The sequence below is a fragment of the Bos javanicus genome, chromosome 12 (genome assembly GCF_032452875.1).
Source record: "Bos javanicus breed banteng chromosome 12, ARS-OSU_banteng_1.0, whole genome shotgun sequence".
Classification (NCBI taxonomy): domain Eukaryota; kingdom Metazoa; phylum Chordata; class Mammalia; order Artiodactyla; family Bovidae; genus Bos; species Bos javanicus.
The window spans coordinates 30,938,259-30,963,220 of NC_083879.1; the positions used below are offsets into that span (position 1 = coordinate 30,938,259).

The window sequence follows — 24,962 nt, forward strand, 5'->3', positions numbered from 1 at the left end:
AGACTTTGTCTCTTTCATCACATCTCTTCCTCCTCCCTTTCCCCCTTTTAAAGACCCTGGGCTTCCTACATGGCTCAGTGGTAAAGAATCTGGCTGCCAATACAGGAGATGTGGGTTCGATCCCTTGGCTGGGAAGATCCCTTGGAGGAGGAAACAGCAACCCACTCCAGTATTCTTGTCCAGAGAATCCCATGGACAGCCTGGTGGGCTACAGCCCATAGGGTTGCAAAGAGTCAGACACGACTTAGTGATGGAGCACCCACGCACTGATACCTTGGGGGCCCTGGGCAATGCAAGGTAACCTCTCATCTCAGGGTCCTCAATCAAACTTAGAGGACATGGGCATCTTTGTGGGGCACTGTTCTGTCTATAACATTCTTAGACTAATGTTTAAACTGAAAATTGTGACTCATCAGTGACTCACAGAATCACCTAAATGATTTGGAACCAGCATTCCCACTCCCCTGCCCACCAGTTTTATTGAAAAGAGTTGACACACATCACTATGTAAGTTTAAGGTGTACTGCATGATGGTTTGATTTACACATATGGTCAAAATGATTACCATAATATGGAACCAATATTTCTAAATGAAATCAGAATACTTTGCTTGTAATAAGGTTAAGTATTGTTGCATGAACATCAAATTTTATATGTGTGTGTGTGTTACTTGGTTAGCAGTATAAATAAGAAATATATTTCTACAGTGAATTTTTATTTTTTTAAAAAAGGAGAGTGACTACGAAGCCATCATGGTAGCCTCCTAATTGGTCTTTCTGCCTTCAGGCTCTCTAATCCATTCTCCACATGGCTGTCAAAAAGTTCTTCCTAAAAATAAACTGGACACGTCACTCTGCTTTAAAATCTCTAATGGCTCTGCATGGTGAGCTTGGTATTCTGTAGCTGCTCCCGCAGTCCCACTGTTCGCTCTCCTACCTGGCTGGGCCTCACCTTCATGGGCGACCTCACCTTCATGGATGGCCTCAACCAGGCTCCTTGGCTTTGACTTCTCCTTGGGTGTGGGCAATGGAAGGCAAGGGAAAAAGAAAGAGGGCTGGAGTAGAGCGAAGTTTAGGGTGCTTTTCCTCCAGCTTCTTCTCTGCCAGGCAAGGCCAGCTTCATGGGTGTGTAACCTGGACAAAAGGCACAGGCCCCCTGTGCTCAAGGAAGGCAATACATTTGGTTTAACGCTCTGCTGTTGCCATCTTCAGAGTTTTTGAACACGGTGTCTTCATGCTCGTTTTGCACTGCAGATGCGTCAGCAGTTCTGTGTCCAGGCTACATGCTGCAGAGCCAGTGCTCCTCTGCAAAGGCACAGCTCCTACCTGATGCCCACCTCCTACAACAGGAGTTGTGAGGTTGTTGGGTTCCAGCAACGTTACCCACCTGCCTCTGCAGTCCTGGTGGGGATGTGGCGCCTGCTGCTTGGGACCCTGCATCATCCACCTTTAAATAGTCCCTCCACTGAACTCAGCTTCCCTGGTGGCTCAGAAGGTAAAGAATCTGCCTGCAATGCAGGAGACCCAGCTTCGATACCTGGGTCGGGAAGATCCCCTGGAGGAGGGCATGGCAACCCACTCCAGTATTCTTATCTGGAGAATCCCACGGACAGAGGAGCCTAGTGGTGGTGGGGGGTGTCCCACAGTGCATGGGGTTGCAAAGAGTCAGACAGGACTGAGTGAATTTCACTCACTCACTTTTCACTTTTCACTTTCATTGAACTCACTTCACCCCTTTCAAACTGTCTGCTTCCTTTCGGAACCGTCACTGATAAACAGTCTCCGGGATAATATCTGAAGTCTTGGCATGACAGTCTAAGACCCTTCTCAGGCCAGCCCCTCCTGGTCTTTGTAGCTGGCCCACCACTACCTTGTTCCTACTACCATATACCCCATCAGTCCTCTTGTTTCCACAAACACTATGTCTTTTCAGATCATTGCTGCTGCTGCGAGTCGTGTCCGACTCTGTGCGACCCCGTATACGGCAGCCCACCAGGCTCCCCTACCCCTGGGATTCTCCAGGCAAGAACACTGGAGTGGGTTGCCATTCCTTCTCCAATGCATGATTAGTGTTCTGCAATTGCTAAAGATGCCCCAGTTCATGGTTTCCTCTTCTTCCACAGTGATGGCATTTTTAGCTGGGCACCAAGTTATCCAGATTATGACAGCACATCCCAGCTTCCCTTGTAGGCAGCATGGCCCTGAGATGAAATTCTGGCTAAGACTACAAAAGGAGAAGCATTTGTATCTTTGGCAGGCCCCAGGAACCTTCTCTAAGAGATTCTGCTGACTCTTCTTTGACCCTTCCCCCATCCTGTGGCCTGAAATGTGGGCCATCTTAGACATGCGGATGGAAAACATGCCCTGGGGATGCAACATGATGATCTGGAAGGAATCTGTGTCCCTGAACATTTCTTAGAGCAAAAGTCTTACCAGATACTCTGGGTTAAATGCCTAAAGGCCTAGGATTAAATAAGAGAGGGAGAGAAACTCTTTAAGCCATTGATATTTGAGTTTTCTATTTCTTCCCGATGAACCTAACTAATTGTACACCCATCATTATTCACTAAAGAAATACTTATTGAGAACTCCTGTGCACCTTGAACTGTTAGAGCCTCCAGGGATGCAGCTGGAATAAGCAGGGAGCAATGGCGCCACGTGCGGGTGGAGGTGATGGCAACTTGAAGCGGTCATGGCTGGAGAGGGTGCACTTGGAGGAACAGGTGAGGAAGCCTGGAAAGAGCACAGACAAGACTTCAAGACAGAACGTGACGATGACATCAGAGCCAAAGTTCCAGGAACACAAGAAGTTATAACCTGCAAATGATAAAATTCAGCCTCCCAAATGTCAATCATCACACTAAGTGACCAGAAAAGGTGAAAAAAAAAATGAACAAAATATGTTTTGAAAATATAAGCACAAACAGAGCAGCTATTGGTTATTACTGACACTTGGCTATTAATACCAAATACCTAGTTATTTAATACCGAATGAAGACTTTCAAGAGGAATTCTTAACAGGACAAAGTGAACGACTTTTTCTCGATGAAGGAGAAGACAAAAGACAAAGAAATTCCCATCATGAACAATTATTCCAGATGAATAACACCAAAATACAGAAACTCCAAACAGTTAGAGTTATGTCTAAAATTTTAGAAAAAATAATAATATTGAGAAAATTTTAATATACCCCTACTTAAGGATTCAGTTCAGTTCAGTCACTCAGTCGTGTCCAACTCTTTGCGACCCCATGAATCACAGCACGTCAGGCCTCCCTGTCCATCACCAACTCCCAGAGTTCACCCAAACTCATGTCCATTGAGTCTGTGATGCCATCCAGCCATCTTATCCTCTGTCATCCCCATCTCCTCCTGCCCCCAATCCCTCCCAGCATCAGAGTCTTTTCCAATGAGTCAACTCTTCGCATGAGGTGGCCAAAGTATTGGAGTTTCAGCTTTAGCATCAGTCCTTCCAAAGAACACCTAGGACTGATGTTTAGAATGGACCGGTTGGATCTCCTTACAGTCCAAGGGACTCTCAAGAGTCTTCTCCAACACCACAGTTCAAAAGCATCAATTCCTCGGCGCTCAGCTTTCTTCACAGTCCAACTCTCACATCCATACATGACCACTGGAAAAACCATAGCCTTGACTAGATGGACCTTTGTTGGCAAAGTAATGTCTCTGCTTTTGAATATGCTATCTAGGTTGGTCATAACTTTTCCTCCAAGGAGTAAGAGTCTTTTAACTTAAGGATTAGCAGATACAAAATAATTTTTGATAGAGAAGATCTGAACAATTTATTTTTAAAATGATTTGATGCAAACTCTATACCATAAAACAGATTCTAAACTTTTTTTAAGTACCTTATGCTCTGGCTGTGTGGGGGCAGCAGGTAGATGGGAAATCTCTGCACATCCCCATCAATTTTGCTCTGAACCTAAAACCGTTCTAAAAAAATTAAGTCTTCATATTTTACAAGGTATGTAAATGGAACATTTTCAAAATTCAACCACAAAAAGCATTAATTAATACATAAAGAACAGGTACAAGTACACTATCTAATCACTATGCTATCAAACTTGAAATACTGCAAAAAAAAAAAAACTACCTAGTTTTCTTAAATGACACACATACACACAGGCATCCACATACACACATTAAATATTTTAAATATTTCTGGGGGTGAAAGAAGAAACCAAAATGGCATCAAGATAATGTTAAGAAAATAACGGTGGTGGTGGTTTAGTTGCTTGGTTGTGTCTGACTCTTTTTGACTCCAGGGACTGTAGCTCACAAGGCTCCTCTGCCCATGAGATTCTCCAGGCAAGAATACTAGAGTGAGTTGCCATTTCCATTTCCAGGGGATCTTCCCGACCCAGGGATCAAACGCAAGACTCCTGCATTGGCAGGTAGATTCTTTACTGACTGAGCCACCAGGGAAGCCCAAGGAAATAACCATAAAGAGAAGTTTTCAGACCATTAGCTAAGGCATGAGGAGTCTAACTGGGCTTGGGATGTGGAGAGCCACAAAGGAACCTTGCTTCCACCCTAACGATGACAATCTTGGTGATTAGCAAAACCATAACACTGGTTCAGCCCATCTCAGAGTTAAGATTGCAGGCAATGAAGTGAACCAAATTCGGTGGTGACGAGCCCTCCAAGGAAAATGGAATGTGAGGACAATTTCACCCATGTGGGAGCTCAGAAAGAAGAGGTGGCCGTCATTAACGCCAGGCGGAAGAAGACAACTCAAACATCATGGATTCTTTAAGGGCCAAGTGTAGACCTCCATGAGGGCTGTGAATTCCTGGGAGCCTAAACACGGGCTATTCACCCCACTCTGCAACTCTTTTCCTCAGGCTCCCTCAGAGATTCACAGACAGGGTGGGGCGGGGCAGGGACCCGGGGACACTCCCTTCCATGACACACGGGCACAGGATCTCATGCCCCGGGGACCCAGGCAAAGATCCTGGGCTGCTGGGGGAGGCATCATGGCCAGAGCTGGGCGATGCCAGGGGTGGGCTGGAAAACGCTCAGTCCCAAAGGAAAACTAACTGATCCTGGAGAGAGGGACAGAGGTGAAAACTGACTGCCGCTGGAGGAGGGCGGGGAGTTCTCTCCTACCAGGGCCACCTCCACACTCACTGCAGAGCTGTGTGTCCTTGGGGGAAGGCACAGGACCAACTGAGCAAGCCCTCCTCCAAGTTCAGACGCTCAGGGTCTGCCTAAGACTGAAGCCAAGACCTCAGGTGACCCAAGAACGTTCCCCTTCGCCCACCACCATCTCACTGAGTACACAGGCAGCAGCCACATATGGAGGGAGGGCAAGGGTGATGGGAGCAAGGGGTCTGTGGACCACATATGCAGAACATACACCCACAGCAGCCCAGTCCCACAGTGAGTGCAGGTGACTTCACCTGAGCGCTCTGAAGGTGTGAAGCACTGCAGATAACTGCAGGAACAGTAAAATAACATGTTTGAAAAACTGATCCCTTCCCAGGAGCAGCTGGCGAGCGCTGCTCTAGGCTTGGCAGAGGACGCCTAGCTAAGATGAAACGAGTCTTTTCCTCGTCCTGGTTCCCGCTGCTGGCCAGACACGTCCTCTCCCAGCAGCGGCAGAAGTGCAAGACAGCTGGCCGCACGGCACCAGCACTTTTTAAGGTTTCTCCTTGTACCGCTTCTGTCAACATACAATTGGCCAAGGCAAGTCACGTGGCTGAGCCCAGGCCCAGGAAAACTCACTTTGCCTGGACAACTATGTGGCTTAACGCTGGCTAATTAGAATGAGGAAGAGAGAGAGGCTAAGATCTCTCTGGGCTTTGACATTTTAGAATTGAACCATAGGGCACCTTTTCCAAGTGCGGGGCAAACAATAAATAAGGTGAAGAGTGAGAGTTCTGGGGCTGCCTCGGCCCACTGGGGTGGTCAGGGTGGTCCTGACAATAACGCACAATAACACCCAAGAGGGGCTTCCCAGGCGGGAGACTTGGATTCCATCCCTTATCTGGGACGATTCCACATGTCTCAGAGCAACTAAGCCCGCGTGCTACAACTACTGAGCCTGAACTCTCGAGCCTGGGAACTGCAGCTACTGAAGCCTGCGCACCCTAGAGCCTGTTCTCCGCAAAGAGGAGCCCACAAAGAGGAGCCCGGGCACCGTGACTAGAGAGTAGTTCCTGCTTGCTGCAAATAGAGAAAAACCTGTGAGCAGTGAAGACCCAGCACAGGCAATAAATAAATTATATATATATTAAAAACGAATACACCAGAAGTGCCCCCAAACGGAGCCTTCCTCTCTGCCCAAGTTACCAAAGAAAAATAGTCAGGACTTTCTTATAAATACATACCTACTTCCAGGCTTCTCCATTCAATTTGTCATTCACAATTCAGTGGAATCAGTGGCACACATTAAATCGGGTAGAGGAAGATATACAATAAATGCGTATACTTTTAGAAGGCTGCTTCAGTTTCATGGGGGAAAAAAAACAATGGAGAGCCAAGGGACGTAATTGGGAAAGAGGTAAAATTCATAGTCTAAGTCAAAAATGTTAATTCTAGTGTGAATAAGGGAACGGTGCAGGGCCTGCAGGTTTCGAGCTTGGTTTTGAGTGATTCACAGGTTGAGTCACCTTAGTGCGTTGCCAGTTACATCGGAGATGGATCGGAGGTGGCCAGGTGCCCCTGTATAACATCAGAACGAATCAAGTTCACATCACAGGTTCTGTCACAACGTGGCTGGCCTCTGCAGAGCTCTGGGTGCAGCCACGAAGGAGAGCAGCGAAGGGCGAGGCAGCGTGGAACGAAGCCTTACACATCTGAAACTGAGTATTATGGACTCTAAATATAGGTGCAAATAACCGCTCTGACAGGAAATAATATATCACTGAGTTACACTTTCTATGTTTGAAATCTGAAGAGACTTTTCTTTTTCTCTGCTGTGATCTATCTTTAGAAGAAAAAGAAAGCCCTTCACAGTTTGGAAATTCGAGGGCTCAGAATTTAGACACAAGGGATTCCGTGACTTCTCAACCTAGGTCATTAAAAAAAAAAAAAATGAAACTGAACTAGTGAGAGTCATTGGGTCCTTTAGCTAAGAATAGTAGTGAGTCTCTGCTATCATCTTGGACCAGGGTTCTGGGGACAGGGTTCCCAAGAAGCACGTGTCTCCAGCAAAATGCCTGCACCCTATCCTCACCTCACCTTCAGCCAGCGCTTTCATCAGAGGAGTACAGTAAGTCCTGTACGTGCGAACAAGCTCCCTTCTGAAAGTGTGCGGAAGTCCGGTTTGGAAGTCCATCAAAGTACTCAAAGTCCTCAAAGTCCAAAGTACTCAACTAACACTATCAGCTGTATAAGTACTGTCCTATAATAGGTTTATGATACTTTTCACACAAATAATGGGAACGTAAAAAAAACCAAACACCAAAATAAAGAAAACATTTTTAATCTTACAGTACCTTGGAGTACAGTAGTACAGTAGCTGGCGTACAGGGGCTGGCAGGCACGTTTGCATCTTTGCAAGTTCAAACCTTGAAGATTTGTATGTGGGGGACTTACTGGTATTGTAAACCAGTCCTTTTGAGTTACAGATGATTCAGATGCAAACTAAGGAAAATGATGAAGGGAAGGGGAGTGCTATGACTGAGTCATGTCTCCACCAAAACTCACATATTGAAGCTCTAACTCCCTAGTGTGGCTGTGTTCAGAGGGAAGGGCTTTAAGGAGAGGATTAAGGTTAAGTGAAGTCATCATGGTGGGGCCCTAATCCAATAAGACCAATGACCTGATCAGAAGAGAAAGAAATATGGGGCCACTCATGCAGAGAAGCGGCCACGTGAGGACCTGGCAAGAAGACGGCCAGCTGCAAGCCGAGGGGAGAGGCCTCAGGAGAACCAGCCCTGCTGACACCTTGACCTTGGACTTCCAGGCTGCAGAACTGTAAGAAAATAAATGTCTGATGTTTAGGCCGCCCTGTCCATAGTAATTCGCTATGGCAGTCCTAGCAGCCTCATGAGGGAAGTAACATTAATTAATCATCCTCTAGGCTTCCCAGGTGGCACTAGTGGTAAAGAACCCGCCTGCCAGTGCAGGAGACGTAAGAGATGTGGATTCCATCCCTGGGTTGGGAAGATCCCTGGAGGAGGGCATGGCAACCCACTCCAGTATTCTTGCCTGGAGAATCCCATGGACGAGGAGCCTGGCAGGCGACAGTTCATGGGGTTGCAAAGAGTTGGACATGACTGAAGCGACTTAGCATGCACCCAGATGGCCAGCCCTGAGACAAACAGCCCATTAACTTAGTCCTCTCAACAGCCCAGGGAGTAAGTGAAATGAGAGAACTAAGTTTTAGAGACAAGCTTGCTCAAGGTCACAGGATGATGGCCTTTGAATCTCAATTGTCTACTTGATTTTAAAATTCAAAAGGTTTCTCAAATATTAGTGTGCTTCAGAATATTCAAGGGAATTTGTTTAGATTTTAGATCCCATGAAGATAAGATGTGGGTTCAATCCCTGGGTCAGGAAGATCCCCTGTAGGAGGAAATGGCACCCCACTCCAGTATCCTTGCCTGCAGAATCCCATGGACAGAGGAGCCTGGTGGGCTACAGTCCATAGGGTTGCAAAGAGTCAGACATGACTGAGCACACACACACTCACACACACACACACACACACATCTGCTGACTAAGCTTGATGCCTGGGACCTGAGCCTCTGTATTCCTGTTGTTGCCATTGCTGATGTTTGGGCCTCTGTATTTTTACCAAGGTCCCAGGGGATGTGGATTCACACTATTGCCTTGGTTCATGAGGCTGGTCGTTTTTTTCACCTTTCCAGGGTAGATAAGCAGCTGTCTAAGACTAGTAAGGCTAATTCAACATCTTTCTTAAGCTCTCAGCTTTATTAGAACTCTACCAGCTATCACTTTCATTACCTTTTATGGGGGAAATCTCCAACAACATCAATTTTTAAAAAATTATTTATTTGGTCTTAGTTGCAGAATGCAGGATCTTTAGTTGTGGCACGTGAACTCTTAGTTGCAATATGTGAGATCTAGTTCCCTGACCAGGGATTGAACCTGGGCCCCCTGCATTGGGAGCTCAGAGTCTTAGCCACTGGACCACCAGGGAAGGCCCCCAACAACATCAGTTTAAAAAACATTTTAAACAGGCAATCACACGACCCTGAAAGTCTTTAGTTTCTGAAGGTATGTCTTACTCTACATTCTGAGGCATTCACATATGAATCTAAGAATTTTTAGCATGGAGGTGTCTACAGTCTCTGACCTGTTTATTGTCAGCCTCATCCCATAAAACAAAATATCACCAGGATAAAAATGCCGAATGGTTTTGGAACGCCAATAACTATGCTTTACTTAATGATGTTTTGTAAATTTGGAGTTCAGTTTATTGCATTCAGTTTATTGCATTCTCAGAAAATATGTGTACCCACAGTTACCTCTGGCTGTTGGGTTATCATTTTGTGCACAGAACTAAATACCAGATATTCCTTCCTTAACCAGGTTTCCAGAGCTTTCTAATTGGTCTCAAGGAGAAAGATATGTGTGCAGGCCAGCCTATTTTCCAACTGTCAAGCAATATCCTTCTCAGGGAACATCAGATCCCGCAGGCATGGACTGCCAGCCACTTCACCATCAAATAGGAATGTAATTTGCTTCTACGGGATCCTTTTGAGGCCCGGTTCTTGGTTTCTTTTCCACTGTTTTAGGAATGCAGTAAAATCAGAAACTTTGTTTGGCTGCAAAGATTGTTAGCTATTTCCTAACTGTTCCTCCAGGGGAAAGGGGACAGTCAGAGGAACGAGAAGATGGCAAAAATCAATAGAGTCTACCTAAGTGACCTCTCTCTCTGCCCTGACATCCGAGCCTGTGCTCACAGCAAACGGGGAGCCGGTGGACCTGCAAGACCCCGGTCAAGGCAGGTCCACGGCCGGAGGGGGCAGGCACAGGGGGAGCCAGACCTGCTTTCCTCCAGCTCATCCCTGCTGGAGGGCAGGGGGCACTCACAAGAAGAAGCTGCTCCCCAAAACAGCTTCTGCAGAGCCTAGCCAGAGGCACCCAGAGGAGGCACTGGAGGAGGCAGTCTGCCCCGAGGCCACCAGATTGTACACTTGAAAAGGGCAAATTTTATGGCATGTGGATTATTACACCCAGTTTAAAAAGGCTATATGAGGGACTTCCTTGCTGGTCCAATGGGATAAGAGTTCACCTTCCAATGCAGAGGGTGTGGGTTTGATCCCTGCTTAGGTAGCTAAGATCCCAAATGCCTCCTGGACAAAAAAACAGAACATAAAACAGCAGAAGCAATATTGCAACAAATTCAATAAAGACTTAGGCTATATGAGAAAAAAAAAATCTCCACCAAGAGCTTCCGGTTTAGATACGTTAAGAAGTGAGAGAAAGGCAACAGGCTTGCAAAGATGACCTTGGAAACACCAAGAGACAGGAGGTGGTCACCATCTGGGGAGCAGAGGTCCCTGTTAGCAAGCTGGGAGGGTTGACAGGTCAGCTGTCACAGCTTCCTGGTCTTGCTTCGAGAGAGTCCCATTCCTGAGAAGTCCGAGGAGGAGGTGTTTTGTCCCCAGGGCAGATACAGAGTGGCAGGCTTCCTGAGATCTGATACACCTCCCACTGCTGCCCATGGGGTGAAGGGGGACCCGTCTTTAGGTTGGGCTATAAGTCCACGGCTTCACCCCTCCTATGTCATCCACGCTGACCCTCATTAGTGAATCACCCAACCCAAAGCCCCTGCAGAAACCGCCTCATCTCAGGCATGAGCTGTCTGCACACGCAGCCTCTTGAGAGCTTCGCTCCTAAAACCAGCGTCTTTGCCTGGCTTTGTCCTCTTTGTGCCTAGGTCATTCAGACTCCACTGTTCAGCTGCCCGCCCTTAAGCCAAGGGACATGACGGTGCTCCAGGCATCATGGACCATAAAAGGGTCCCAGGTCCCCAGCTGGGGACCGCTGCCCCTCGGTTCCCTCACTCTGACTATTCTGGGCAAGTTTGTGCACACAGCCTAAGGCAGAATTACCAGGCCACGCTCCCTTCTCTGAGATCACAGCCGTCCTCTCTTGATTCAAGTCTTCCTCTCCAGGATTCCTATCTCTTCTGACCCAGGACATCGGTTCTTTCTTCTTGTTGACTGTAAGCGATCAAAGCCAAGGAAGGATGCTTAGGTCAAAGCTGACACTACATTTGGAAGCACAACACGTGAATATGCCTACGTGTGGATATAGAGAGCATCTGAAAGGGCATGCTGAAACAGAGTGCTCATCTTTGGGAAGGGGAGTGCCATTAGTAGAGGAGGCCAGAGGACTAGTGCGTTGTCTTGGCTGTTTGCTTTATATATATCTTTATGATTTTAATGTTTGATGAGTGGAGAAAAATTTAATTGTATGAAATGATTCTCGCTGGAGCCAGAAAGAGTACACAGACCTAAATAGCTTAAGATGACTGAATCACTTTGCAAAGCCTGCAGAGTCAGGTCTGTTTTCCTTAAAAATAATATACTATCTCGATGTTTAAGATATGCTAAGAATAGGAATAAAGAGTAATAAATGCACATGCCCTCATCAGGGCTTCAGTGGTGAAGAATTCGCCTGCCAATCAGGAGACCTGGGTTCCATCCCTGGGTTGGGAAGATCCTCTGGAGAAGGGAATGGCAATCCACTGCAGTGTTCTTGCCTGGAGAATCCCAGGGACAGAGAAGCCTGGAGGGGTACAGTCCATGGAGTTGCAAAGAGTCAGGCATGACTCAGCCACTAACACACACACACACACGTCCTCATCACCTGGCTTAAGACATCAAACACTGTCCACAGGGCAAAAGCGGGACCCACGACCCTCCTTGTTCGCCTTACTCTAACTTCACCAGGAGGTGGTCCTGCGACTGCAGCTGGGCGACTCTGCTGCTTTCTGGAAGCTAGAAATCAAAGGGAAGAGAGGTGGCTGGTGAATGAGGTCTTCTGTGTTCTCTGTTATGAGCACTTGCAATTGGGCTTCCTCTAATAGGTTATGTTCTGCAGACTCAAATGTGATGCATATGTCTTGGAAATTAATGATGCAATTAAATGATCTGTCCTCTCCAGAGTGCTTGCTGGTGGTTCCAGGAGTACTTCATCTTCTTTTTCTTCCAGCAGAATTGATGAAGCCCAAGTTGATTTCATGTAGATAAACTATAAAGAATGCTCACAAAGACTGCCTATAAATAAGAATCACAGATTGAACCTTTTCCCAATGGTGTAGATTCTGTTTCTGATTGTTCCAAAATCCTTTTTTTTTTTTCTTTTTGATCAATGATTGGTTTATGTTTTTGTTGTTGCTGCTTGTTTTCCTGAAAGAAATGTAATTTAAGTAGTGCTCAGCATGTCCATTTGTTAATACCTGTGTGTGAGTGTTGGGTGATAAGGCCTGCAGTTCCCTTCAGTTTAAAAACTGTACTGAGACTAAGACACGTGCATTATCTGAGAAAGAACCCAGTGTTCTGCCAATTGGCAGCATCAGCTCCACTTGTCAACATGAAAAGGTTTAAGTGTGAAGGGCTGGTGTACCCAGACTGGAACGGTCCTTCTTATGTCTGTGCAATTAAAGAGAGGTGCTCCCTGGGTCTGCCTCGTCCATCCATCTCTGGGAAGGGTAAGGACTAGAAATGGCTCACTGCTCAAAATATCAAAATTAGACCCATCTGGCTCACCTCCCTCTCTTTAATGTCATTCAGGGTGTTTGTCTGACTTGGACAATTAAAAAGACCAAAAAAAATCCCTTAAGAACTAAAATGTGTTAGCTATCTTACCCATCCAAAATCATAATACACAATATATACCCATATAGATCATAATATGTTGTGAAATTTACTGAGTTAAATTTAACCAAATATACTACGGATTTCAAACAACAGCTATGTTTTCAAAATATCGCTCTCCCTGATTTCCCCCACGCGCCGTGCCACCCTCAACCTGGGTGGGAGTCAGTTATCTGTCCTGGTTCCAGCCTCTGCTTTCACCATCTCGATCAAGAGCGTCTGATCCATTTCTCAATTCCAGCTTCATCCAGATTTCATGCCGATGTGGTCATGAAATTTGTCCTAACAAATCAGATAATACAGATGAGCCATAATTATTTTAGAGACGGAAAAAAATGAGGGCAGAGAAGCTAGGACTTGCCCAAGATCCTCTGAGTCAGAGATGAAGTCAGACGTAGAATTCCACATTCCTGGTCCCTGATGTGCCACGCTTTACTCAGAGTGCTTTGTGTCTCATAAAGAAGATTGAAAGATGCTAATTAAGAAAACGATAATTAACCAGTGCAGTGGGTGGGTGGGGCTCTCAACAGGACATGCAGCAAAGTCCAGAGAAAATGTCTGCTTCATAGACCTCATCTTGACATCCTGTATCTTCTCCTGTATCTTCTTTAGAGTGAAACCATCTTCTTGGGACATTTTTACTGAGAATTGAGGACTGATACTTACTTGAGACAACTGTTTCAGAGAATCCCAGAGACCCCAAAGTCCTGCAGATCTGCGCTGTGTTTGGATTTGCCGTGAATTTCTCAGCTACTGTGTTAGCATTTCAAGCCAGCTGGAGATAAGCCAAGAATGAGAAAACGAGCTAGAAGAATCTAATGCCCTTGGTTTAATAGCTGCTTTAAACTCGTAATGGAGTTAACAACAGACTGTTTTTTGGCTAGTGATTAATTCTTGTAATGACTTGGTTTTCGTTTGCCATGGCTTGTCTAAAATACTTTCCTTGCATAATCTTCTGTCATAAACTTTTCTGGTTTAAAGTTAAAAGATGAAGACAGCTAACAAATAGGAAGGGGCATTTTTAGCCATTTCCGTGGAGTGAGGTTAAACCCAGAGTCAGTTTCACCTTGACCTTGAACTGGACGAGTGCTGAGGAGGCTCAGTTCTGCAAGCAAAGCACAAATGTGTTATTCTATCAGACTGAAGCTGCCTGTCCTTTCTAGCTGAGAGAGGGCACTCCAGAAGCAGCTTCCACGCAATGTGCCATGTTTGCCATTGCTCCAAAGGGAAAGGGTTGATTGATCTCTGAGCCTGTAGCTCACAGCCCATGCTTTGGTAAATTCTCCCAAGGCTGTCCTCTGGAAGGTAATTCAGGAGTGGGAGGTATTACTCCTTTGTTTACCATAATAGGGCTCTTGATGAGAGAAAGTGGATGTACCCTCTTTATTCCTACTGCATCTTTGCTGTTGTTTAGTTGCTAAATTGTGTCCAACTTTTTGTGACCCCATGGACTGTAGCCCACCAGGCTCCCCTGGTGAGAATACTGGAGTGGGTTGCCATTTCCTTCTCTAGGGGATCTTCCTGGACCAGGGATCGAACCCAAGTCTCCTGTGTTGGCAGGTGGATTCTTTAAGTGGTCCAGATTGTTTCTAGACTCCAAGAGTGATACCTTCTGACCTTTGCAAGTTTACAGGGCTCTGGCTGGTTTCTGGGGTGCCACATCCCAGGCTTCGTTGTCCCTGACCTGAAATACGACATGAGCGGATGGTGCTGGCCACTGCAGTGGTGCACACATGTCTTTAGGAAAGGACTCGGGGCTGCTGGAGAAGAGGTTCTGGAGTCCACAGTCCTCGTGGAGACCAGGGGCGTTAAATCAACTCTGTGCATGAAGCACACAGACCATGTCGTCCTGGGATATCAAGAATAAATCTAGTTGATGGAAAATGGTCTGGAGGTTCCTTAAGAAACTAAAGCTAGAGTTGCCATATGATCCAGCAAGCCCACTCCTGGGCTTGGGCGAAAACACTAATTCGAAAAGATACACGCACTCCTAAGTTCACAGCAGCACTATTTACAATAGCCAAGACATAGGAGCAACTAATGTCCACTGACAGATAAATAAAGATGTGAGATATATATGTATACACACTATATACACTATACATACACACTAAAACGTTATTCAGCCACAAAAAAATGAAATGATGCCATTTGTAGCAACACGGATGGACGTGGAGATCATTATATCGAGGGAGTAAGAGAACGACGAAAACCGTATGATATCACTTCTCCGCTAAATCTAAACTACGGCACAAACGAACTTACCTGTGAAACAGAAACAGACTCACAGACACAAAGAACAGACTCGGGTTTGCCAAAGGGTGGCGATGGAGGAGAGATGGATAGGAAGTTTGGGGTTAGCAGATGCACACTATCATACACAAGACGGATAAACAGCATGGTCCTACTGTATAGCACAGGGACATTCAGTATCCTGTGATAAACCATAATGGAAAAGAACATTTTATATATATATATATATATATATATACACACATACACACATGTATATATACACACACATGGATACACACACACACACACACACAGACACACACACACACACAGGCTTCCAGGTGGCACAGTGGTCAAGAATCCCCCTGCAATCCAGGAGACCTATGTTCGATTCCTGGGTGGAGAAGATCCCCTGGAGCAGGACATGGCAACCCACTCCAGTATTCTTTCCTGGGAAATCCCATGGACAGAGGAGCCTGGGAGGCTATGGGTCCACGGGGTTGCAAAACATGACTTAGCGACTAAACAACAACATTTGAGACGGTGGTTGCTCTGTCATTTGAGTCACGATGATGAGGAGAAGACTCAGCCTTTCCATTTGCAAGGGACTTTTAAAATGAGTCAGAAATAAACCTTTTTGCATTTATTAAAAACTAAATAAATGATTTAAAAGTGACAGAAAAGGCTACATCAGCTACTGGGGATTTCAGGTGGGGACGAGAAAGAAACAATAAAAGAGATCTGGAAGGCCACGAAGGGGAGAGAAAACTGCTTTCTGCCTGCCCTCTTTGGAGCCCTGGAGGAATAGATGAGTTATGCAACTTATTGCCAGACTGCTTGCCTGTTTGCCAAAACAAGCCATAGCAATTCACACACCTACCTGCCACACAGGAAGATGCTTCTTCATCTGAACCTTTGCCAGGACTGCTTGCCTTAACTACTGCCACTCTGCTGAATAAAATTCTATAGTGTCAATTTGCAGCCCTAGGTTCACAAACAAGATCAAGTCCATCGTGGAAATTCAGCATTTGGAAGCCAGACTGGATGTTAGGGATTCCTGCAGCCTTGGGAGGGGGAGTGAGGGTCAAAGTCTCAGAGTGAACTGCGATGACCCTTTGGTAGGACAGTTCTTAGATCCATGCTACCCATTAGATGCAAAATTCTTCCCAAAAATTCACCTGTAAAAGGAAAGATGGACTTCCCTGGTGGTTCTGTTGCTAAGACCCCAATGCAGGTCAGGGAACTAGATCCCACATGCCACACTAAGAGTTCCCATACTGCAACTAAAGATCCCAGATGCCACAACTGAGACCCAGCACAGCCAAGTAAACAAATAAAAGGAAAGATGACCTGCTATGACCCTAAAATTTCTGGCAGTACGATCTCATCGTGATCAAGGCCATTGATTACATTCAGTGGCTACAGGGCTGCGTCTCAAATACTTGGTGTTTGCTGGGCACTAATGTCCAGGTCTATTTAATGGCATCTTGCAGGCTTCTTGTTGCAGTTTTATTTTTTAACTTTCCATATTTGAAGACCTTGGGTTAACCACTTTTTTCTGACAATCTGGTTAGGCCTGTTTCCAGTAGGACAGATGACAAGTGTTGAGTACACAATGACCCCCACCCCTGAGGCAAATGGCTTTGGAAAAAGTCCAGTGACCAGAACTCACCTACTTTCCAAAAGCTGTATGTAGGTTAGTGAGTTTCACAGCCTTACATTGCGTGATTTCCAAAGCCCTTCACCTGTGAGGTGGGAGGGGGAGGTGTGGCCCCACGGTCATCTTCTTTCCGTGGATCAGAATATGCTGGCCAATCACACCAGAAAAACAACCATTGGAGAAGATTTCTTCACATATACTGAAGTTTTATTTAATTCATTAATGAAAAAACCACCAGGATGACAAAGTTGGCTCAAGAGGGACTATGCGGGCTTCCCTGGTGGCTCAGTGTTAGAGTCCGCCTGCCAATGCAGGAGACACTGGTTAGATACCTGATACAGGAGGATCCTGGAGCAACGTGGAGCAACCAAGTCTGTTCACCGCAACTGCTGAGCCTGTGCTCTGGAGCCTGGGAGCCACAATTACCGAGTCTGCGTGCCCACAGCTACTGAAGCCCATGCATCCTGGAGCCTGCGCTCTGCAACAAGAGAAGGCACTGCAACTCGAGAGGAGTCCCTGCTCGCCACAACTAGAGAAAAGCCCATGCAGCAACGAAGACCCAGCAGAGCCAGCAAATAAATAAATAATTTTTAAAAATACATTAAAAAAGGGGAATATGCAAGTTGAAAATTATAAAGTCAATGGATAAAAAGAAATTCTGAAATAGCATTGCCAATTTTGATAGAAAACTGGCTAATGTCCTACAGGGTGAAAATGATAACACTGAAGGGTCTCTTCTATTAAACAGAAAAATAAATCATCCCCCATTATCCATTTTAGAGAGTTGTAAAATTTCTGGGCTTTAATCAACTGCAAAGTTCTGTTTCCCAGAGAGGCAGAGTTTTTGCTAATATGAACAACATTACCATAGCCATCTTTGTGCACATGTGTGACTCTATCTAAAGGATAAATTCCTAGAAATGAAATTTCTGAGTATACTCATTTTTAATTTCCTGAGTATATTAATTTTTTATTCTGAGGAATCTTGAAGAGCAAAAATATGATAATTTTATTCTCACTCAAAGGGAATAAGAAGCAAAAACCACAAGAGCCACCATCTGTGTCTCCTTCAGCAAGAGCTTAGCTGATCCTAAGTCTCTCATATATTGTTTCTCTCAGAAAACACAAAATCACCCCAATTCAGCTGGTTTAACTTCGGCCTGCTCTCTTAAGATTTCTTTATGCATAGCATCCACAAAGATGAGATTGTGCATGGGTTTTTAAGGCTATTTTACACAAATAGCATGCTTCCTGTGCATTTTCTCAGGTTAGTCTTCCTTAAAATCGTATTATTATCCCACTTGAATTTATCATATAAACTTTTTTTCTTTTCCCTAATACAATTCCCTCTCTCCAATGGCAAAGTTAATTCCCAAGTCCTGCTATGGAGATACAGTGTAATAGAAAGCCATCTATTTTGAAGAGGCATTCACTATGCATTGTCTAGGCAGAGGCACAGATGGCCTATGGCCATAGTTTAAAGAACATGTTTCTAACTGAAGAAAATTACTCTGGTTTTCACAGAAATACAGTTGCTGATAAAGCTGAGGAGGGCACATCTAAAAATGAGAACATGGCCATTCCCCCCGGTGTTTATTTGGTACTTGCTTTATTGCATACTCTTCCAGCTGGACCCCTACTCCTGTCTCCCTCTGCACGTTTAGCCAAAGTCAATATCTCTGTTTCTCCCCACTCCCTGCCCCGAGTCTCTCCTTCACCGTGGGGAGGTGTACACCATCATGTGGGCGCGTCCCCCTCTGCCTCCCCCAGACATCACAGCACCACTGATCCACGTACTCCCCTTTCCTGAGTCAGTCCTGTCTCCTCGCTCTTCCCCAGTCCTGGAACCACTTCCTTTGCTTCCTTCCGAGCTGGAAAGCAATGGCTTTCTTTCCCCTTCCCTTTACTGGCATATGTTTTATTTATTGATGCATTTTTTTTTTAGATTTCAAAAGCAGAATACAAACCTGTAAAAACATCAAACAGACCGGAAGCAAATAAAACGTAAAAAAGTGCCTCATCCACTCTCCCACTGCCTCCCCATCACTCACTGTTAACAGCTGAGTGTGTATTTTTATCAGGCGTTTGTAACATATAAACAAACATATATTAATAGCTATTTCTGTAAGTTCTGCAACTATAATAGGAACATAGCAAACAGTTCTATATCTTGCTTTATTATTGTTATTTTAAAAAGTTGCTTGAAAAATGTAAACAATACAGAAGCTTTGAAGGCATGAGTAGCACACACACACAGTCAAAAGACGGAAACACATTTTAGCTTTAAGGCCTCCCAAGTAGCTCAGTGGTAAAGAAGCCACCTGCCAAGGCAGGAGACGCAAGAGGCTAGGGTTTGATCCCTGGGTTGGGAAGATCCCTTGGAGAAGAAAATGGCAACCCACTCCGGTTTTCCTGCCTGGAAAATCCCATGGACAGAGTAGCCCGGCTACAGCCCATGGGGTTGCAGAGTCAGACGTGACTGAGCACACATACATATTAGCCTTAAAGGCATAAAGCATAACATGGCTTTTCCAGAAACCCAACCCAATGACTTTCACTTAAATGATCTAAACTAGATTCTAAGGCCACATAACTGTAAAGTCACCTGGGAGAGTCAGGGTCTTAGCTGGACACATTCATACTCCACTGGAAACCAGTGTTTTGCATACAAGAAAGGCAGACTGAAACTGGGGAGGCAACTAACTGTATCTGCCACACCTGCTTGGTTTCTACTTCTCGGAATTATCGTGCAGATTAAGAAGTAGACTTTTGAAAAGTCTATGTAGTTTACATTAGTGGCGCACAAGTTTTACGAGTCAATCAAAAGAAGCTTGCTAATAGTACTTTTATTTTCTTAATCACTGCTGTCAAACGAAGTTTGATAAAGTCTCTCACCATGATTCTGTATTTTACCTGGCAACACAAGGACTTGAGAATGCTTTATTGAAAATTATTAAAAATCGTAGCTCGTACTTACAAAACACTTGCTACATATCAAGCGTGGTTCTAAGTGGTTCCCCATATGTTAACTAATTTAAGCATCATCAATAACCCTATGAGAAAACACTATGACTCTCCTCATATTAAAAGATGTAGATAGACATACAGAGAGATTAATAAACTCGCCTAATTAGGCTTCCCAGGTGGCGCCGTGGTAAAGGTTCAGGATGGGGAGCACGGGTATACCTGTGGCGGATTCATTTTGATGTTTGGCAAAACTAATACAATATTGTAAAGTTTAAAAATAAAATAAAATTTAAAAAAAGAAAAAAAAAAAAAGAATCTGCCTGCCAATTCAGCATACTGCAGGAAACTCAGGTTTGATCCCTGGGTTAGGAAGATCCCCTGGAGGAGGAAATGGCAACCCACTCCAGTGTTCTTGCCTGGAGAGGAGCCTGGTGGGCTACAGTCCATGGGGTGGCAAAGAGTTGGATGCGACTGAGCGACTGAGCACATACAAAGCAGGGTAGGACATACCAGATAATTAGCACCAGGGTTGGGATTTGAGCCGAAGAAATCTGTATTTAGTATCTGTTCTCTTAACTGCGAAGCACCACTCATCCAGTTGTTCAGTATTTTAGTTGTCCTCTATTACCCACACTCCTAAATTAGACACTATTTTATACCATCTGTATTTACTTATATTTGCTGATACTTTTACTCTCAATTTCTTCTTGTCCCTTGGACATTCCACCAGAGGTTTTTCTCCATATATTTGTAATATGTCCTTTTAATGAGTGTCTCTTAGAGAAAAACACTCCTAGTTTTTAAGTCAGAAAACGTTTTTATTTAACCTTTGCTTTTAAAGACAGTGTCAGTATAGAGGACTGTGGGTAACTCTTCAGTATCTCTGAGCACAGTGAAGTCACTGACTCTAATACCACGGACACTGAAAAATAAGATTTTACTCTCACTGCCATTTCTTTGTAAGTAATCTAGCTTTTTTTCTTGGATGCTTTTAAGATCTTTTGTCTTTCTTAATGAATGAATTAATTTTGGGCTGTGCTGGGTCTTCATTGCTGCAAGCAGGCTACTCTCTAGTCACAGGGAGCAGGTTTTTCAAAACAGTGGTTTCTCCAGTTCCAGGCTTTAGGCGTGTGAGCTCAGTCACTGTGGTGCACAGACTGGTGCTCCTTGGCGTGTGGAATCTTCTTGGACCAAAGATTGAACCAGTGTCCCTTGCTTCGGCAGGTGGACTCCTATCCACTGTACCACCAGGGAAGTTCAAGACCTTTCATTTTTCATGTCCTATAGCTTCTCTGTGTTGTTTCTAGTTGTGGACTTTTCCCTACTTGAAGTCCACTTGGATTCTGATATTTTAGCATTTAAATCTCATCTGTATTTCCTGGAAAAGTCTTAGTCTTATGTCCTTAAATCTTGTCTCTTTATATATGCTAGAACTTACTACACTTCTTTATTGTTTGATATAGTTCTTTATTTTGCATCTCTGCCCTTTTAGATGGTGTTCCAAATAACTCCTTCTGTTCACGACGTCTCTTTTAATTCAGTGGTGTCTAACCTGCTCTGTAATCTTACAAAGTGAAAAAAGAAAGTGAAGCTGCTCAGTCGTGTCTAACTCTTTGTGACTCCATGGACTGTAGCCTACCAGGCTCCTCCGTCCGTGGGATTTTCCAGGCAAGGGTACTGGAGTGGGTTGCCATTTCCTTCTCCAGGGTTAATTTTACAGACCTGTGACAGACCCCAACTGTGGTTGCTTGAAAGAATTTCCCTTTGGATTTCTGTAGTTTGACTATGGTTGTTTTTCTTTGTCCTGCTTCTGGTTTGCTGGGCTTCTTGGATTTACAAGTTGATCTTTTTTCATCAAGTTTGGAAAATCTCTGTCATTATTTCTTCAGACAGCTTTTCCAGCTAAGTGTATAATTTAGGGCAGAACTGAGTTTATCTTTTGGCCCTACAGTGTGGTGAAAGGACCTGGGTTTAGACTGAAGTCCTTTTGGAAAGTCACTTAACATTCTGAACATCCAGTTTCCTCTTCTGCGGGAAAGGAAATTAAAATCCCCACCTTGTGGGATTTCTTTGAGAGTTAAGCAAAATGGTGCTTTTAAAGGATACATAAGGTGTGCAAGTATTAATAAAAGGTGGGCCTGATGGGGTTTAAACTATTTCTTCAGGGAGCCCAAGTTCGAAAAGCACATATGCTCAATTATCCTCTATTAACATCCTAAAAGACTCTTGTTGAATTACCTGGCAGAGAACAATACATATATATATAGGCTTCCCTGATAGCTCAGTTGGTAAAGAATCCGGCTGCAATGCAGGGACCCTGGTTTGATTCCTGGGTCGGAAAGATCCACTGGTGAAGGGATAGGCTACCACTCCAGCATTCTTGGGCTTCCCTTGTGGTTCAGCTGGTAAAGAATCTGCCTGCAATGCAGGAGACCTGGGTTCGATCCCTGGGTTAGGAAGATCCCCTGGAGTAGGGAACGACTACCCACTCCAGAACTCTAGAATTCTCCAGTACTGGAGAATTCCATGGACTCCATGGGGTCCATGGGGTCGCAAAGAGTCGGATACGACTGAGCGACTTTCACTTCATATATATATATTCTTCTGTTGTCTTTGGAGCGGAAAGCACAGGGAAAGTTCCCAGCATGGACGCTGAAGGTCCGGGAACGTTGGCACAGGTGAGTGGACACACAGATTCCAGTCATGAGTCATCAGCAGCCCGCCTTTTCCCAGACACTGACCTGTGGGCAGGAGAGCCAGTTTGTTTATCCTTATTACCAGATGTGTGCGGCACAGGAGAGAATGCAAAATGAATGATCTCCATATCGTTACAGACTGTGTGACAGCAAAACAAAATGGTTGAACCATAGTACAGTTAGAACTCACATCTTCTGGTATTCTCAGTTGCTGTTGATTTCATCTGAGAAGTGTTTGCTTTAGACCTGGGCACTCTGTGCGTAATTTTGGGCACCAGAAAAACAGCCAAGTCATAACTGGTACACAAGGTCTCCCATGGACTGCTTCTTTCCTTTATGTGGGTGGAACACTAATGCCAGCCTGGAAAGGTCGGTTCACTGTGAGGAGAGGTACCCATCTTGGAGAAGAAGGCTCCTGAGGAATCACCTGTGATGGGTAGGTGGCAGTCTACCTACCCATTCCCTACCAACGCTGGAAATGAATGGGGCTGAATGAGGAAAGATGTGCAGATGAGGGGGTCAGTGATGACATGAGTCAGAGGCAGAACAAGAAGATGCTCGCCAGGTGAGAGGGTGGGAACCTGGCCGCCACAGGCATTTGCGTGCTCTTTCCTTCTTTAGGGGTGAATGAGTATAAGAATGAGTGGAGGTGCTGCTCAGGTGGTGCTGCTCAGGTGCAGCACCTGATGCAAATAGATGTTGCACATGTTGCAACATGTGTCTGCTTTGCATCTATTTGCATCTAACTGTTTCTTTTGAATGGCAGTACATCCCATGAATGGGGAGATGGAAGGTCAGGCGCCACTGTAAACATACTTAAGTTGCCATAGTGTCAATCAAGGTATTTTTCCTTTGTTTTAAAAAATTCTACCCATAGTTAATTAGGAAGTCAATGGTTAAATTGACTGCTGTGTCAACATTTTGCATATAGGGCTTTTAAAATAATTTTTATTTAGTTTTAATTGAAGGATAATTGCTTTATACTATTGTGTTGGTTTCTGCCATACATCAACATGAATCAGCCATAGGTATACACATGTCCCCTCCCTCTTGAACTTTCCTCCCATCTCCCACCCCATCCCACCCCTCTAGGTTGTCACAGAGCACCACTTTGAGCTCCCTCAGTCATACAGCAAATTCCCACTGGCTATTTATTTTACATATGATAATGTATATATTTCTATGCTACTCTCTCCATCTTCTCCTCACACAGGACTTAAAAAATTTGATAATAGATGGAGAAATATACCATGTTCATGGATTGGAAGAATCAATATAGTGAAAATGAGTATACTACGCAAAGCAATCTATAGATTCAATGCAATCCCTATCAAGCTACCAATGGTATTTTTCACGGAGCTAGAACAAATAAGTTCACAGTTTGTATGGAAATACAAAAAATCTAGAATAGCCAAAGCAATCTTGAGAAAGAAGAATGGAACTGGAGGAATCAACCTGCCTGACTTCAGGCTCTACTACAAAGCCACAGTCATCAAGACAGTATGGTACTGGCACAAAGGCAGAAATATAGATCAATGGAACAAAATAGAAAGCCCAGAGATAAATCCACGCACCTATGGACACCTTAATGTTGACAAAGAAGGCAAGAATATACAATGGAGAAAAGACAATCTCTTTAACAAGTAGTGCTGGGAAAACTGGTCAGTCACATGTAAAAGAATGAAACTAGAACACTTTCTAACACCATACACAAAAATAAAACTCAAAATGGATTAAGATCTAAATGTAAGACCAGAAACTATAAAACTCCTAGAGGAGAACATAGACAAAGCACTCTCCGACATAAATCACAGCAGGATCCTCTATGACCCACCTCCCAGAATATTGGAAATAAAAGCAAAAATAAACAAATGGGACCTAATTAAAATTAAAAGCTTCTGCACAACAAAGGAAACTATTAGCAAGGTGAAAAGACAGCCTTCAGAATGGGAAAAAATAATAGCAAATGAAGCAACTGACAAAGAATTAATCTCAAAAATATACAAGCAACTCCTGCAGCTCAATTCCAGAAAAATAAATGACCCAATCAAAAAGTGGGCAAAGAACTAAATAGACATTTCTCCAAAGAAGACATATAGATGGCTAACAAACGCATGAAAAGATGCTCAACATCACTCATTATCAGAGAAATGCAAATCAAAACCACAATGAGGTACCATTTCATGCCAGTCAGAATGGCTGTGATCCAAAAGTCTACAAGCAATAAATGCTGGAGAGGATGTGGAGAAAAGGGAACCCTCTTACACTGTTGGTGGGAATGCAAACTAGTACAGCCACTATGGAGAACAGTGTGGAGATTCCTTAAAAAACTGGAAATAGAACTGCCATACGACCCAGCAATCCCACTGCTGGGCATATACACCGAGGAAACCAGAATTGAAAGAGACACGTGTACCCCAATGTTCATCGCAGCACTGTTTATGATAGCCAGGACATGGAAGCAACCTAGATGTCCATCAGCAGATGAATGCATAAGAAAGCTGTGGTGCATATACACAATGGAGTATTACTCAGCCATTAAAAAGAATACATTTGGATCAGTTCCAATGAGGTGGATGAAACTG

At 44.4% G+C, this 24,962-nt stretch overlaps 1 long non-coding RNA gene and 1 other non-coding gene across 2 annotated transcripts in view; both read right to left on the reverse strand.

The window, feature by feature from the left end:
* Positions 1 to 500: 500 nt before the first annotated feature.
* The window catches only part of LOC133258365 (uncharacterized), a 30,307-nt gene continuing 5,845 nt past the window's right edge, over positions 501 to 24,962 (reverse strand). Inside the window, exon 2 of the long non-coding RNA XR_009739987.1 lies at positions 501 to 2,732. This is a non-coding gene — a long non-coding RNA (uncharacterized LOC133258365). The remainder of the gene's footprint in view (positions 2,733 to 24,962) is intronic.
* Positions 9,056 to 9,128, reverse strand: TRNAG-CCC (transfer RNA glycine (anticodon CCC)). Its single transcript has one exon. It is a non-coding gene; the product is annotated as a tRNA-Gly (tRNA).